Genomic DNA, 16,872 nt, shown 5'->3' on the forward strand with positions numbered 1-16,872 from the left:
GGCCGGGGGTAGGGGCTACACGAAGAGGGGAGCGAGGGGAACCCGTTCCACCACTCACCACGAGCCGGGGTGGCGCGAGGCGGGCTGCCCACGAGGGCCAGGGGCGGCGGGCGGAGGACCTAGCGGCGGCAGCAGTGCAGGGCCGGGGAAGGGGCTAGGGCTGCGGGGGAAGATTGTGGTGATGGCGGGGCGCGGCGTGGGGGTACTTATAGGTCGGCAAGTGGCGGGGAGGAGGATGGCGCGGTGGAGGCCGGCGAGCTCGGGGCGGCCAGTAATGGCGGTGGGGGCGGGATTGCTACTGCGCAGGGCGGTCGGTGGCGCTGGTCGTCGCTGCGCAGGGCGGGTGGTGGCGTGTAGCGGGGAGGGGCGGCCTGGGGCGTGTGGCGCAGGGGGAGGCGGCCCGTGGCGAGGCGACGCGCGGCGGCCGGCACTGCTCTGCCGCGGCACGCCGGGGCAAGCACGAGCGCCGAGGCGACAAGGGGGGTACGGCGCGCGCAGAGGAGGGCCGGGTTAGGCGGCTCCTGTGGAGTCGTCAAAGGGCGGGGGGGTGGTGGTGGTTGCCGGCGTTGAGCTCTGCTCGGTGCCGTGCTGCGCGTGCAGGGGAGGTGAGAGGAGCAGGAAACAGGAACAGAGAAAAGAGAAAGGAAAAGGGAATAGGGAAAAAGGAAAAAGGGGGGGGGCGTCGGCGGATTTTACGGCGGCGGTCGCGAGCGTGAGGCCGAGCACGCGGGGAGGGAAAATGCGTCGGCGGGATTCGCGGTGACGGTCGCGAGTGCGGGGTTGGGCACGTGGCACGTCGCGGGGGTCGAGGAAAAGAGAAAGGATGGCGGTCAATTTCGGATGTCGAACGGCGAAAGGTCGAGAGATGTTTTGGGCGATTAGGAGTTCGGACGGTAAGGGTTTAGGAACGATCCGAGCTTGACGAAAGAATATTTTCTAGCGAGCGGTTTGTGCTGTAATTTAGATAAGGTAAAAACGCGGGCGTTACATGGCACCCTTCCTGCAGCGTGGGAACTGCTGAAACTCGGTGCCCTGGAGCTCATCCCGATAAGCATGATAGAGATAGTAGAGAGCTCTTCTGGTAGCTTCACTGGTCCATGCATCCAAAGTCTTCCTAGGCACGTCATCAAAGTGCTTGTAGTACACCATCCGGCTGCCATACCTCTCATCCGGAATACTGATCACCACTGCTACTAACCACTCCTCTTGCTGAGCATTCTTGAACAAGGAGGCTTCATAATGTGGCATTAGTGGGAAGCCGATTCTCTGCATGGCCCTCCAGAGAAGTGCTGGGAATGGACCTTCAGCAAAGTCCAAGTGATGTATTTGTTTCTGTAATGCCCCGACAATTTCAAATCTAAACTACACGTTCCGATTAAAAAAAACCTAACCGACAGAAAACCCTGACCCTCTCCGCCACACGCGCACTGTCAAGTTCCCCGCCGTGTGCCGCACAGCGTCCGGCCGCGATACGACAACCGGCCGCGACCGCTGCCGCGATTAGCGCCGGCGCTCCTCGTGCGACGCGCGAATCTCGCGCGCGCATGGCCGACCGGCCGGCATGGCCGGCGCCGACGCGCCTCTCCCTCCCCTCTCTCCTTCTCCCCTTTTTCCCATTATTTCTTTTCCCCTTTTCCTTTTCTCTCTTTTTCCTTTTCCCATTTTCCTTTCCCTTTTTCCTTTTTCTTCCTTCCTTCCTTTCCCTTCCTGTTTCTTCCTCCCTGCTCCTCTGCTCCCGAACGCCACCCGCCCTCGCGCGCACGCCGCCGTACGCGCGCGCGCCGCCGACCCTCGCGCGCACGCGCTTCACGCGCACGCGCACGGCCGAGCCGCGACGCGCTCGCGCACGCGCCGCCCGCACGGGCACCGCGCCGCCCGTCGCTGCGCCGCCCCGGCCTCGCTGCCCGCGCCGTGCCTGCGTGCGCCCCACTCTGGCCTGCGCTTCCCCGCGCGTGCCGCGCCGCCCGTCGATGCCCCTCCCCTCGCGCGCGCCTGTGCCCAGCCGCCAGTACCCGCGCGTGCGCCGCTGTGCCGCCTCGCCGCCCGCGCCTCCCCTGTGCTGCACACCGCCGCCCGGCCCCCCCACGTGCGCGGCCGCGCCCCGCCGCAAGCCACGGACGCCATTAATGGCCGCCCGTGGAGCCGCTCCGCCGGCCACCCCTTTCCCCCACCGCCGGCCACCTATAAATAGGCCCGGCCGCAGCCCCTAGCCCCCCACAAGCCGCGCCGCCCCTGCCTACCTCCTCTCCCGCGCCCAGACCACCGCCACCCGAGCCGCACGGCCGCCGCCGCCTGCCCCACGCCGGCCCGCCGCCTCGCGCAGCCCCCGCCCGAGGTGAGCCCCAAAGTGGAACCCCCTCTTCCTCCTCTCCCTTTTCCCCCACACACCCGAGCCGATTAGGCCCCTAGGCCGCCGGATTTGGGGCCGGCCCGAGCTCCCCCTCCCTCCTCTGTTTCACGGGTGAGGGGAGGAAGAAGAAGGGGCAATTTTGCCCTTAGCCCCTCCCCTTTTTCCCATTTTGTTAAGAGCCCTCCCACCTTTGTAAAACTCGCAGAAAAGCCCCTGGTTACTATTTCTCTTCAAACCTAATCCCTCCACCTTATTTTATTATTTCCAAATAGACCCCCCACACACTTTTCACTGCCCCCTAATATTTCTAGGATTTGCAAATAGGTCCTCACTCTTTCCGGATATTTACGAACAAGCCCCTGGACCCCCGTTTAAGCCCTGAAACCACCTTTAGCGCGTCATTTTATGTGCGAAACGACCTCTGATTGACCCGAAACTTTACCACGCCCTTTCTAGTATAGTTTTAGCCATGCCATTAAGAAACCACCCATAGATATTGCCCCGACCTCCGTAACTAAATTATTTCCGATTCAAGCTCGACGATAAAAGCTTTTAGTTCTCGTGCTTGATTGTGTGCCTGTTTGTTTGCGTCGTAGGACACGGAGTGAACGAGGAAGGTCCCGACTGTGACCAAGCGAACGAGGACCAGTTCTGCGACCCCGAGCCCGAGGGACAGTGCTACGATCAGGACCTCCCGCAAGGATTTGACGATGGCAAGTTCAATTCCGCCCTTTGATGCATGTTTTTGGCCTAGTTTTTATAAACACAACCCAGTGGCCTGTTTTATAAAATCGCATGGTTTTTTCGTGCTGAAAACATGGTAGGATAGCCACCCTTGTTTGAAATAACCCTACCTTGACCACCTGATTTTGTAAAGAAAGTGTGTGTGTGGGAAGGGATAAAATGTGGTTTTGAAAAGTGAGTTAGACGGGATGGATGGCATTTCTGTGTGAATTGCCGTTGGTGTGCTCGTACCTGTGTGGTTGAGCGAGGAAGGGAGATATCCATCTTGTCACCCCTAAGGACCGAGTTGATGTGACATCTCACCTAGCTTCTTGTCGTGCGAACCACTTGACCGTTGTATGGGCAACGGCTTGGCCTAACCCCACTAGTTAGTCTGATAGCCATCAGGAGAGCTGAGAGCAACGGGTGATCAAGGAGACGGGATAAGCTCTGTGTGACTTATGCCCCGGTTAAACCTCGGTGGTAGGTCGAATGACCCCTTGATAGATCCCGTGGTGGCTAGTCAGGTCTAGCTAAGGTGGGTAAGGGCTTTGATGGGATCTGCACCGGCACTAAGGTGTTCGTGCTGTGGTACCCCACCTGTGGGTAAAGTTGCACACCTCTGCAGAGTTAAAATCTATTCGAATAGCCATGCCCACGGTATTGGGCAGGTTACGGTGTGGTCACATAACTAGTATTTCTCCCTGGGAATGTATTGGGCTGGTGTGAGTTGTTTGGAATGTGTCCAGCAGTTGTGCCGTGTGCTACGGCGGACGGGGAGTCCGGTAGCAGTTTAAAACTTGGATCCTGTGTGGATCGACATCGTATGCTCTTTGGTACTTGGAAACTATTTTTGAAAACGTTTTAAACGAACACTTGCATACAACCGTGTTTTTCCGCAAATAAACCCTAACCTCATCCTTGGATTAACCGTGCATTTAATTCTGTTAAGCCCCCTCCGTGGGTGTAATTGGACTTGCTGAGTACGTTTGTACTCACCCCATTCTTACTTTTACAGTGGAAGACCCAGACTACGTCCCCGAAGATAACGAGTAGGGTTTCGTCCTGCACCCAGTCTTGCCTGTGGTTGAGGCCACCGTTGGATTCCGCATGGCGCAAGACTCTGATGATCCTTTGTTCGTAGCTAGTGTAGTAGTATGGGTTCTGGTTGTAATCCTCGCGATAGTGGCGCTTCACTGCCCATTACCGCGTAGAGTTGTACGGTGATGTACCATCTGATGTAATAAAAGTGTTATCAGCCTCCTGGGACTGATAAATCGACACTTTTAAGTCTTCCCTGATGGGGGGACGCTTCAGGTGGTATCAGAGCCGTAGGCTGGCCGTAGGACGTGACCCTAGGAGCGAGACCCCCTTTTCAGACCCTAGAACTTATCCTGGTCTAGAAACTTTCTGCACAGACACTCACCACTGGTCTTTGCCTTGTTCCAGATGGCTGGCAATGGATGGGTTAGCGGAATCTGCCACGCAGAGCCCGGCCTCCCCAAGTTGCTGTTGCTCAGCCTGGAACGCGTCGGGATTATGGAACCACCGGAGTATGCCTACCGTGAGTACATCGCCGGAGGCACCCTTCGGTGCGACATGATGGTTTTTGTGGAGAAAAGCACCCGCTACCCTGATGTGGACCCTTGGTTCATCTCCACCACTGGTTTCCGCTTCCCCGACACCTATCGAAAGGCCGCCCGTAAAGCCCTGCGACGGCTGCGTGTGCTCTACAGGCACCACCTTCAGCGGACTCCTATGGGATTTTTCCCACCCGCTGAGGGAAGAGGGCGCACTTGGATTGCCCGAATGAGGGGACTTGGACGAGAAGAAGAAGACCTGGAAGACACGGTCTCCCACCTGTCCATCTACATCACTGGCTTGGATGCACTCTACCGCGAACAGGCGGCACAACTGAAGCAGCTAATCCATGGGATTGAAAAGTTAACCCAGGAGCTGGAGGAACAACGGACAAGAGCCGCAAACGCCGAGTACTCCTTAGCCGCCCTCCAAGCCCAGATGCAAGAGTACGAGAACCGCAACGGAATAGGTGGATGGATCGAGGAAGAAGAAGAAGAAGAACCCATGGAAACCCATTGGGATAAGGGTACTCAGACCGAAAACGAGATGGATCGGTTCCTTCCAATAAAGAAGCGCTCTATCAGGGCCGAGGAAGAATCCCCATGATAGGATTAGCACCCCTAGCTAAAACCCTACCCTAATGACCACGCATCTATGAAAACTGTACCACCCCTGTTGTAATAATAAATATCGTCCACTCCCTTTTGCACCTGTACCAGGTTGTTTACCCTGTTTCTGTTTCAGATGGCTGAGGAAGGATGGACCCAGGGCGATTGCCAAGCTGCACCTGGATTTCCCAGCCTCTTAATCAACACCCTGGAGGACCTTGGCGTTACAGAACGTCCAAGGTACTACGGCCGAGAGTACGAGCACCATGGTACCCTCCGCTGCAGGGTGATCCTGGTCATCGCCAGGAGCAACCGCTACCCCGACATCCAGCCCTGGCGAGCGACCGCCATAGGGTTTAGACACCAAGACACCTACCCCTTGGCCATCAGAAAAGCACTCCGTTATTTGTGCCGGATTTTTGAAGAACACCTCGCCCCCACGCCAGCAAAGCTCTTCCCGCCGGCCATCAGAACCCCAGTCTGGGAGGCACGCATGAGAAACCTGGAGCGGCGTCGCCACGAAGAAGGCCCTCTGTACCAAGTGGCTACTTACCTAGCCGCCCTGGACCAACTCTTTGATGAGCAAGCCAACCTCCTAAGGGAGCAAACCCATCGAGCCGAGCAAGCAGAGCTCGCAGTAAGGATACAGCAGATCCGAGCCGCCCACGCCGAGGCGAGAGCCGCAGCTGCGGTCAGTAGCGAAGCGGTCGCCCAAGAGAGCCTCAGGCAAGCCCGAGACCGGCGTATGCAAGATTGGACCCAAAGCGGAACACCTGTCCCGGCGATTGGGGAAGACCATGTTTTACTCGGGACGCCCATCATAGGATGGGGACCCCTTTTTGGAAGCACACAAGCCCCACCCGGGAACCCTGAAAGCTCTGCTGCCGCCGTCGAAAGGGATGCTGAAGCGCAACCCCTGGCCGGTGGAAACCCAGAGGACGGCGAGCAAGGGTCACTCGCGCTCTCCGCCCCAGAAGAAGGCCTGCCCCGCGAGTAAAATGACCGGCGCCACCCTAGTGATGTGTCCCCAGCCACTTTTGTTGTTGTGCCTGATCCCAGACGAGTAGTACGAGACCTAGCCTTACCCTAAGTTGTACCCCCCTTGCAGTAATAAAATGGTTTGTGCTTGTTGTTTGTGATGTTGTGTGCTGGTTTGTTGTGTGCTGATTATTTATATGAGTACCGGCAGGAGATAGATTCTGCCTTATATGTAAACGAATTAAACAACTTAAACATCACATAAACGTAACCCCAATCAACAGGTGACCCCCCGGAATGTCGCGAGGGCCTCCCGTGGCCGGAACCCCGTAGCTGCTAGTGTCGGAGTACATCCCGTTGAACAAGACCTTCCCCAAGGAGAACAAGAAGTAAGCCAGAACCGAGGGGGAAGTCAAGAAGGAGAACAACTACCACCACCCCCACCCCTCGGAGACCTGGCGCAGATCATCCATAACCAGACCCTCATACTGGAGACTCTGGCCAATGCCCTCATTAACCGGCAGCCACGAGGGCAGAATATGAACGACAAGCTGACGGCCTTCCTAAGGACCAAGCCACCTACCTTCGCCGGATCCTGCAACCCGTTGGATGCTGATGACAGGTTGCGAGTGATTCAGAGGAAGCTCGAACCATTCGAATGCCAGGACCGGGATAAAGTCCTTCTGGCAGCCCACCAGCTCACCGGAACAGCATTATCTTGGTGGGAAAACTATTGTGCCGCAGCCGAAGATGCCTCTACCATCACCTGGGGAGAATTCGTAAGGGAGTTTCGCCGCTACCACATCCCTTCGGCCACTATGAAGCGCAAGGCGGATGAATTCCGCGCGCTACAACAAGGAAGCATGACGGTGGAAGAGTACACCCACCGGTTCATAGAATTGGCCCGGTACGCGCCGGAAGAAGTGAACGACGACGATAAGAAGCAAGACATGTTCAAGAAGGGGTTAAGCCCAGAACTCCGGACCTTGCTTACCCCACAAATCTATCCGGACTTTAACACCCTGATGAACAAGGCTATCCTCACGGAAAGGGCCAAAGCTGAAGAGAGAAAGGATAATAAACGCAAATTCCTGGAAAGTAAGGCCCGCCAACAGGACCGCTTCCAAAAGCCAAGGAACTCCAACTACACTGCACCAAGATCTCAGGCCCCAATGCAGTATAGGACTCAGTCGCAAGTGACAGGGCCACAGGCCCCGCCCAGGAGCCAGAATGCCATGAGGGCCCCGCAGAACAACACAAGCCTGGCCGCCTCCGACAACAACAATGTTAGGGCTTGTTTCAACTGCCGTGAGATAGGGCATTACATTGCCAACTGCCCTTATGCCAAGAATAAGCCGGCCACGTCAGCCTTCTCCAACACAGTGAATGGACCCAGACCAGCCCTGACTGGTGCCAATCATGTGCCCGTCCGCAACAATGACAACAGTCAGCAGACGAAGCAGCCCCAGCAGTCGTTTGGACGAGCCCGCGTCAATCACATCGATGCGCAGGAGGCTCAAGAAGCTCAGGGCGTAGTGCTCGGTGAGTACCTAGTCAACTCAGCTCTGGCAACAGTACTATTTGATTCTGGAGCATCGCACTCATTCATATCCTCGAGCTTTGTGGAAAAATACAAAATACCCTCAGTATTACTAAAAACACCCCTATTAACCCGGACGCCTGGGGGCGACATCAATTGTCGATTAGGCTGTCCATGGGTAAGGATCAATTTAAGTGGGGTAGAATTTCTAGCAGATTTGGTAGTACTTAAGTCTGGGGGAATAGACATAATCCTTGGAATGGACTGGTTAAGCCGGCACAATGGTCTCATAGGATGTACCGACAAGGTGGTACACCTAACAAACCCCGAAGGAATACAAGTGATTTGCCATACCCGGGATAGTAAGTTTGACCCAATGGCGTTTAGCATGGAAGCCAAGCCCTTAGAAGGAGTCCCGGTAGTAAACGAATACCCAGATGTATTCCCCGAAGAGCTTCCCGGTATGCCGCCAGACAGGGATATAGAGTTCGTCATAGACCTTATCCCCGGAACATCCCCTATAGCCAAGAGACCCTATAGGATAGCGGCTTCTGAGCTAACAGAATTAAAGAAGCAACTAGAAGAATTGCAACGAATTGGTTTTATCAGACCAAGCTCGTCGCCATGGGGAGCCCCAGTGCTGTTTGTCAAGAAGAAAGATGGGAGTATGAGGTTGTGTGTAGATTACCGGGCACTGAATGAAGTTACCATTAAGAATAAGTACCCCCTCCCCAGGATTGATGACCTGTTCGATCAGCTTAAAGGAGCCAAGTACTTTTCCAAGATCGATTTAAGGTCAGGGTACTTCCAACTCAAGATTAGAGAAAGTGACATCCCTAAGACAGCTTTTGTCACCCGCTACGGGCAGTTTGAGTTCACCGTAATGTCCTTCGGACTAACCAATGCCCCTGCCTATTTTATGAACCTCATGAACAAAGTATTTATGGACGAGCTGGATAAGTTTGTCGTAGTCTTTATCGACGATATACTTATCTACTCCAAGAGTATCCCGGAACACGAGCAACACCTGCGGGTAGTATTGGAAAAGCTAAGGATGCACAAGCTATATGCCAAATTTAGCAAGTGTGAATTCTGGCTGGAAAGAGTAGCTTTCCTTGGTCACATTTTGACCGCGGAAGGCGTGGCAGTGGACCCAGAGAAGGTCGAAGCAGTTTCCAACTGGCAGCGACCGACTAATGTTAGGGAAATCAGAAGCTTTCTTGGATTAGCTGGGTACTATCGAAGATTTATCGAGGGATTCTCTAAGATAGCCCGACCCATGACAGAACTCCTTAAAAAGGAGAAGAAGTTCGCTTGGACGGAATCTTGTGAGAGAAGCTTTCAGGAACTAAAGCAAAGGTTGACAACCGCCCCAGTGTTAACCCTACCGGACATTCATCGGGATTTCGTCATTTATTGTGACGCATCCCGACAAGGATTAGGGTGTGTTCTGATGCAAGATGGGAAAGTCGTTGCATATGCTTCCCGCCAACTCAGGACTCATGAGCAGAATTACCCGACCCATGACTTGGAATTAGCGGCCGTAGTACATGCTCTCAAGATTTGGAGGCATTACTTGATTGGGAATAAGTGTGAGATTTACACTGACCATAAGAGTTTGAAATACATCTTCACCCAGCCAGATTTGAACTTAAGACAAAGGAGATGGTTAGAGTTAGTCAAGGACAATAATTTGGAAATCCATTATTACCCCGGAAAAGCGAATGTGGTGGCCGATGCCCTAAGCCGGAAGACTTATGGACCCAAGGATGACAACCTGCGCGAGGAAATGGCACGATTAAATGTGCACATTGTTCCTCGGGTTCCAGCCATGTGCTAAGCGTCCAATCAACCCTAGAGGATAGAATTAGAGAGGCTCAAAGCTCGGATCAGGAGTTAGTAAAGATTTGCAAGCAAACTGGAGAAAACAAAGCGCCAGGTTTTAGAGTGGACGATAAGGGAACATTATGGTACGAGGATAGGATTTGTGTACCCCAGAATGGAGACTTCCGGCAGATAATTATGGATGAAGCCCATAACTCGGCCTACTCCATCCACCCAGGATCCACCAAAATGTATATGGACATAAGGCAAAAATATTGGTGGAGTGGAATGAAAGCGGACATCGCGCGATTTGTGGCGCATTGTGATACCTGCCAAAGGATCAAGGCCGAACATCAAAAGCCGGCAGGATTATTGCAACCCTTGCCTATTCCGGTTTGGAAATGGGATGAGATAGGAATGGACTTTGTAGTGGGACTGCCTAGAACACAGAAGGGACACGATTCCATATGGGTAATAGTGGACAGACTCACTAAATCGGCTCATTTCATACCTGTACGAACCACTTACGGTGGAGAAAAGCTGGCAAGGCTTTATGTGGAGAACATAGTAAAGTTACATGGAGTGCCTAGCAGAATTGTCTCAGATAGAGGGACCCAATTTACGTCTAGGTTTTGGAAAAGCCTGCATAAAGCTATGGGTACTAAGCTAGACTTTAGCTCCGCATACCACCCACAGACGGATGGTCAAACCGAAAGGGTGAACCAGATTATGGAAGATATGCTGAGAGCATGTGTCCTGACCTATGGAAATGATTGGGAGCAAAGTCTGCCTTATGCAGAATTTTCGTACAATAATAGTTACCAAGCCAGTTTGGGCATGTCGCCATTCGAAGCCCTCTATGGGAGGAAGTGCAAAACTCCCTTGATGTGGTCGGAAGTTGGAGAACGTGCACTAGAAGGACCCGACTTTATAAAAGCGGCAGAAGAAAAAGTAGCGGAGATCCGCGAGAAATTGAAAGCAGCTCAATCCCGACAAAAGAGCTACGCAGATAAGAGAAGGCGAGAAATAAGTTTCAATCCGGGAGAATTTGTTTATCTCAAAGTCTCACCCATTCGGGGGACACGAAGATTTCAAGTGCAAGGAAAATTGGCCCCTCGATACATAGGACCGTATCGAGTTCTAAAGAAAGTCGGAGCGGTAGCATACCGACTGGAGTTACCAGAAGAAATGTCGGACATACATCCAGTATTTCATGTTTCGCAATTAAGGAAGTGTTTGAGAGTACCCGAGGGTGAACACGTGCCAGTAGAAACAATAGACCTGCAACCGGATCTACGGTACCAGGAAGTACCGGTCAAAATTCTGGACACTGTCACCAGGAGAACAAGAAACTCCGAAGTACGGATATGCAGAGTTCAATGCAGCAGACACGGAGAAGAGGAAGCCACCTGGGAACGCGAGGAGGCTCTAAAGAAAGAATTCCCCCATCTGTTTAGGAGCCAGCCGAATCTCGAGGACGAGATTCATTTAAGTGGGGTAGGTTTGTAACGCCCCGACAATTTCAAATCTAAACTACGCGTTCCGATTAAAAAAAACCTAACCGACAGAAAACCCTGACCCTCTCCGCCACACGCGCACTGTCAAGTTCCCCGCCGTGTGCCGCACAGCGTCCGGCCGCGATACGACAACCGGCCGCGACCGCTGCTGCGATTAGCGCCGGCGCTCCTCGTGCGACGCGCGAATCTCGCGCGCGCATGGCCGACCGGCCGGCATGGCCGGCGCCGACGCACCTCTCCCTCCCCTCTCTCCTTCTCCCCTTTTTCCCATTATTTCTTTTCCCCTTTTCCTTTTCTCTCTTTTTCCTTTTCCCATTTTCCTTTCCCTTTTCCTTTTTCTTCCTTCCTTCCTTTCCCTTCCTGTTTCTTCCTCCCTGCTCCTCTGCTCCCGAACGCCACCCCGCCCTCGCGCGCACGCCGCCGTACGCGCGCGCGCCGCCGACCCTCGCGCGCACGCGCTTCACGCGCACGCGCACGGCCGAGCCGCGACGCGCTCGCGCACGCGCCGCCCGCACGGCCACCGCGCCGCCCGTCGCTGCGCCGCCCCGGCCTCGCTGCCCGCGCCGTGCCTGCGCGCGCCCCGCTCTGGCCTGCGCGTCGCCGCGCCGCACGCGCGCACGAGCGCTTCCCCGCGCGTGCCGCGCCGCCCGTCGATGCCCCTCCCCTCGCGCGCGCCTGTGCCCAGCCGCCCGTACCCGCGCGTGCGCCGCTGTGCCGCCTCGCCGCCCGCGCCTCCCCTGTGCTGCACACCGCCGCCCGGCCCCCCCACGTGCGCGGCCGCGCCCCGCCGCAAGCCACGGGCGCCATTAATGGCCGCCCGTGGAGCCGCTCCGCCGGCCACCCCTTTCCCCCACCGCCGGCCACCTATAAATAGGCCCGGCCGCAGCCCCTAGCCCCCCACAAGCCGCGCCGCCCCTGCCTACCTCCTCTCCCGCGCCCAAACCACCGCCACCCGAGCCGCACGGCCGCCGCCGCCTGCCCCACGCCGGCCCGCCGCCTCGCGCAGCCCCCGCCCGAGGTGAGCCCCAAAGTGGAACCCCCTCTTCCTCCTCTCCCTTTTCCCCCACACACCCGAGCCGATTAGGCCCCTAGGCCGCCGGATTTGGGGCCGGCCCGAGCTCCCCCTCCCTCCTCTGTTTCACAGGTGAGGGGAGGAAGAAGAAGGGGCAATTTTGCCCTTAGCCCCTCCCCTTTTTCCCATTTTGTTAAGAGCCCTCCCACCTTTGTAAAACTCGCAGAAAAGCCCCTGGTTACTATTTCTCTTCAAACCTAATCCCTCCACCTTATTTTATTATTTCCAAATAGACCCCCCACACACTTTTCACTGCCCCCTAATATTTCTAGGATTTGCAAATAGGTCCTCACTCTTTCCGGATATTTACGAACAAGCCCCTGGACCCCCGTTTAAGCCCTGAAACCACCTTTAGCGCGTCATTTTATGTGCGAAACGACCTCTGATTGACCCGAAACTTTACCACGCCCTTTCTAGTATAGTTTTAGCCATGCCATTAAGAAACCACCCAGAGATATTGCCCCGACCTCCGTAACTAAATTATTTCCGATTCAAGCTCGACGATAAAAGCTTTTAGTTCTCGTGCTTGATTGTGTGCCTGTTTGTTTGCGTCGTAGGACACGGAGTGAACGAGGAAGGTCCCGACTATGACCAAGCGAACGAGGACCAGTTCTGCGACCCCGAGCCCGAGGGACAGTGCTACGATCAGGACCTCCCGCAAGGATTTGACGATGGCAAGTTCAATTCCGCCCTTTGATGCATGTTTTTGTCCTAGTTTTTATAAACACAACCCAGTGGCCTGTTTTATAAAATCGCATGGTTTTGCGTGCTGAAAACATGGTAGGATAGCCACCCTTGTTTGAAATAACCCTACCTTGACCACCTGATTTTATAAAGAAAGTGTGTGTGTGGGAAGGGATAAAATGTGGTTTTGAAAAGTGAGTTAGACGGGATGGATGGCATTTCTGTGTGAATTGCCGTTGGTGTGCTCGTACCTGTGTGGTTGAGCGAGGAAGGGAGATATCCATCTTGTCACCCCTAAGGACCGAGTTGATGTGACATCTCACCTAGCTTCTTGTCGTGCGAACCACTTGACCGTTGTATGGGCAACGGCTTGGCCTAACCCCACTAGTTAGTCTGATAGCCATCAGGAGAGCTGAGAGCAACGGGTGATCAAGGAGACGGGATAAGCTCTGTGTGACTTATGCCCCGGTTAAACCTCGGTGGTAGGTCGAATGACCCCTTGATAGATCCCGTGGTGGCTAGTCAGGTCTAGCTAAGGTGGGTAAGGGCTTTGATGGGATCTGCACCGGCACTAAGGTGTTCGTGCTGTGGTACCCCACCTGTGGGTAAAGTTGCACACCTCTGCAGAGTTAAAATCTATTCGAATAGCCGTGCCCACGGTATTGGGCAGGTTACGGTGTGGTCACATAACTAGTATTTCTCCCTGGGAATGTATTGGGCTGGTGTGAGTTGTTTGGAATGTGTCCAGCAGTTGTGCCATGTGCTACGGCGGACGGGGAGTCCGGTAGCAGTTTAAAACTTGGATCCTGTGTGGATCGACATCGTATGCTCTTTGGTACTTGGAAACTATTTTTGAAAACGTTTTAAACGAACACTTGCATACAACCGTGTTTTTCCGCAAATAAACCCTAACCTCATCCTTGGATTAACCGTGCATTTAATTCTGTTAAGCCCCCTCCGTGGGTGTAATTGGACTTGCTGAGTACGTTTGTACTCACCCCATTCTTACTTTTACAGTGGAAGACCCAGACTACGTCCCCGAAGATAACGAGTAGGGTTTCGTCCTGCACCCAGTCTTGCCTGTGGTTGAGGCCACCGTTGGATTCCGCATGGCGCAAGACTCTGATGATCCTTTGTTCGTAGCTAGTGTAGTAGTATGGGTTCTGGTTGTAATCCTCGCGATAGTGGCGCTTCACTGCCCATTACCGCGTAGAGTTGTACGGTGATGTACCATCTGATGTAATAAAAGTGTTATCAGCCTCCTGGGACTGATAAATCGACACTTTTAAGTCTTCCCTGATGGGGGGACGCTTCAGTTTCTCATAATGGGGCTCTGGTGGTGGTTCGTCTGCTATGTCGGCTGGCTCTGGATCATCATCTAGGTCCTCATCACCACCATCAGGTGCAGCTGGGTCATCATCACCATCTTCTGCATCATCTCCTCCTGCGGCACCTGGATCGGCTCCGTCTCCTCCTGCAGCGTCCTCATCGCTGTCGCCTGCAGCGTCTGGGTGGTCCTCAGGTTCCTCCATGGGCTCCTCCTTAGTGTCAGTGTCCACCCAGCCTCCTCCATAGTAGCCGTAGTAGTCGTCGTCATCGTCATGAACCTCCACGAACGCAGGGTTGTCCTCTGGCTGCACGGGGTCCTCCTGCTCGAGCACCTCCTGAGGATGCTAGATCAGATGAGGCGGTCCACATGTGCTTTTGCAAGCGGTCTCTCTGGTTCTGGCCATCTAGAGCAAAACGAGGACAGCGCAAGATAGAGGATATTTAGAAAAGTGCTATGGGTGACCTTAAAGCAAGAAGGAGTTTGGAAAACATAAACACACTTGAGAGGCAAGCATAAAGTCAAGGATGAGATAGTAGTGATATAACCAAGAAATAACCAATTTTCAAAAGCAAGCAAGTAGAATCTAGGTTACTAAGTAAGATAAGCCTTAAGATTCGACCATTACTAACTAGGCTAACGTCCTACAGTCAACACTGCTCTAATACCACTTCTGTTACTCCCGGTTTTGGAAAGGAATCGAATGCATCTCACATGTGCGCCAGGATCAAGTTCCATACATATGATAGACGATACAAGTGTATAACCAAAACAATATCATAACAAAAGAGACTATCATAGTACTTTATTACATGACCGAAAGTCTTAATCTTAAGTGAATAAATAAACATTTATAACTAGCAGTGGACTTCAACTTCACAGGCAGATGACTGGGAGATATACGCCTAGAACTCCTCAAAATCTTCAGGGAACTCCGAACAATTATCTTGTTCTAAGAAGCATTGATTTTAAGAAATCAAGCGTGAGTACACTTATGATTGGTACTCATCAAGTGGAGTAAATTATATGACATGCAAGGTCAAAATCAAGGAAAAGCTGACATGGTTTGACTGCGATAAACCTTTTTAGTTGACCAAGTTTTATTAGCAAGCATTCACTAAATGTAAGTATATACCAACCCTTAAACAAATAAAAGAGATAAGATAATGACAATAAATAAAGAACCTCAATTTATATCATCTTTAAGTTTAATTATCATGTGAGGGTCCAAGCCGCTCTTAACCGTGAGCATGGCTGATATATCAGTTTTCACTCTACAGAGGTTGTACACTTTATCCACAACTCGTGTTTCTCTTGATGCCCGGATTCGCAAGGCCCTTAAACACTTCTGAGGTGAGTGACAGGGATTCACTACGAGGCCTTTATAAAGATTCCCTAACTTATGACAATCCGCTGAGTTTTCAAGTCAAAACGGTTATAACCCTCCCTAATGAGGAAGTGCCTTAGGCAAGGACCACATATCATAAAGTCTCAAGAGGACTGAGCTATACCCCAACGATGCAACCCCTCTTACCCTTTCGGAAAGATTAGCATAAGCTAAAGTTTCTAATTAATTAGCCAAGACTAGAGCAATGTAGTATTGTGGTTCTCCATGTTCCAATTAATGCAATAATCTTGAAGTTATTACAAACAAAGTATTCAAAAATATGAAGTAAAACAATGTAGCGTAGTTTTCAAGTTATCCAACTCGATTCTAAGTAAGAGCAACTAGTGTAGCTACAACATAAATATAACAACCCAGATTTAATCAAGAAAGTTCAAAAGAAACTAGGCACATTCTTAGCTTGGGATCCATCATATTATAGACATATGCATGTATATAAAGTAAATGTGGGTATTTAGAAAGTTATTAGAACCGGAATATGATCAAGGACCATTGCCTTCGTCAAAGTACTGCTGGTGCTCAGGGACGTCTTCAAAGCCTTGAGCTTGCGGACCCTCGAACTGCGCACCGTCTATCGCAACACACAAGTACATACAAATAAATAAGTACAATAAATGAAAAATAGTACACCAAATAATAACAGAGCAAAACAATGTTATAAAGCTACTGTATACGTCGCAAGGGTCGCATGAGCGCGAGAATCGATGAAAACGGAGTTAAAACGGAGAGACTATGGCTAAAACATGATTCCAGGGGCTTATTTGTAAAAGATTTGAAACTAGAAGGGCTTTGAACAAAGAAACCGAGGGCTAAAATATAATTAAACCTTAAATCTAGGATTTAGATTGAAAAACAGAGGGCTAAGGATGGCAGGTTCTATTTTAGAAAAGGACAGGGACTTTAGAACTACCATGGATTGCGAGTTCATTTCGATAGAACTCAGGGGCTAAAGTGCAAAAGATCATAGGGTTTGACCGGTATGCGGTTTTTGACTCGTCTGACCCGTCGGATCGGGATCTGACGGCTGCGCGGGGCAGGGGCGGCACGGGCGGCGGCGCTGGCGCCGGCGGCGACAGCTTATGGCGGCAGGCGGCGGCGGACTCGCCAGACTTGGCCGTAAACTGCCGTCCAGGCTCAGTTTCACGCGCAGGCTGCATAGGAAGAATGCGGGCGCTACGCGGAATGCATCTAGGGGCTTGGCTTGACGAGATGGGGGCCGGAGAGGGGCGCATGGCTGCGGAGCTTCGGCGAGGAATCGCGCGT

Source organism: Panicum hallii, chromosome 3, assembly GCF_002211085.1.
Source record: "Panicum hallii strain FIL2 chromosome 3, PHallii_v3.1, whole genome shotgun sequence".
NCBI classification, from domain to species: Eukaryota; Viridiplantae; Streptophyta; class Magnoliopsida; order Poales; family Poaceae; genus Panicum; species Panicum hallii.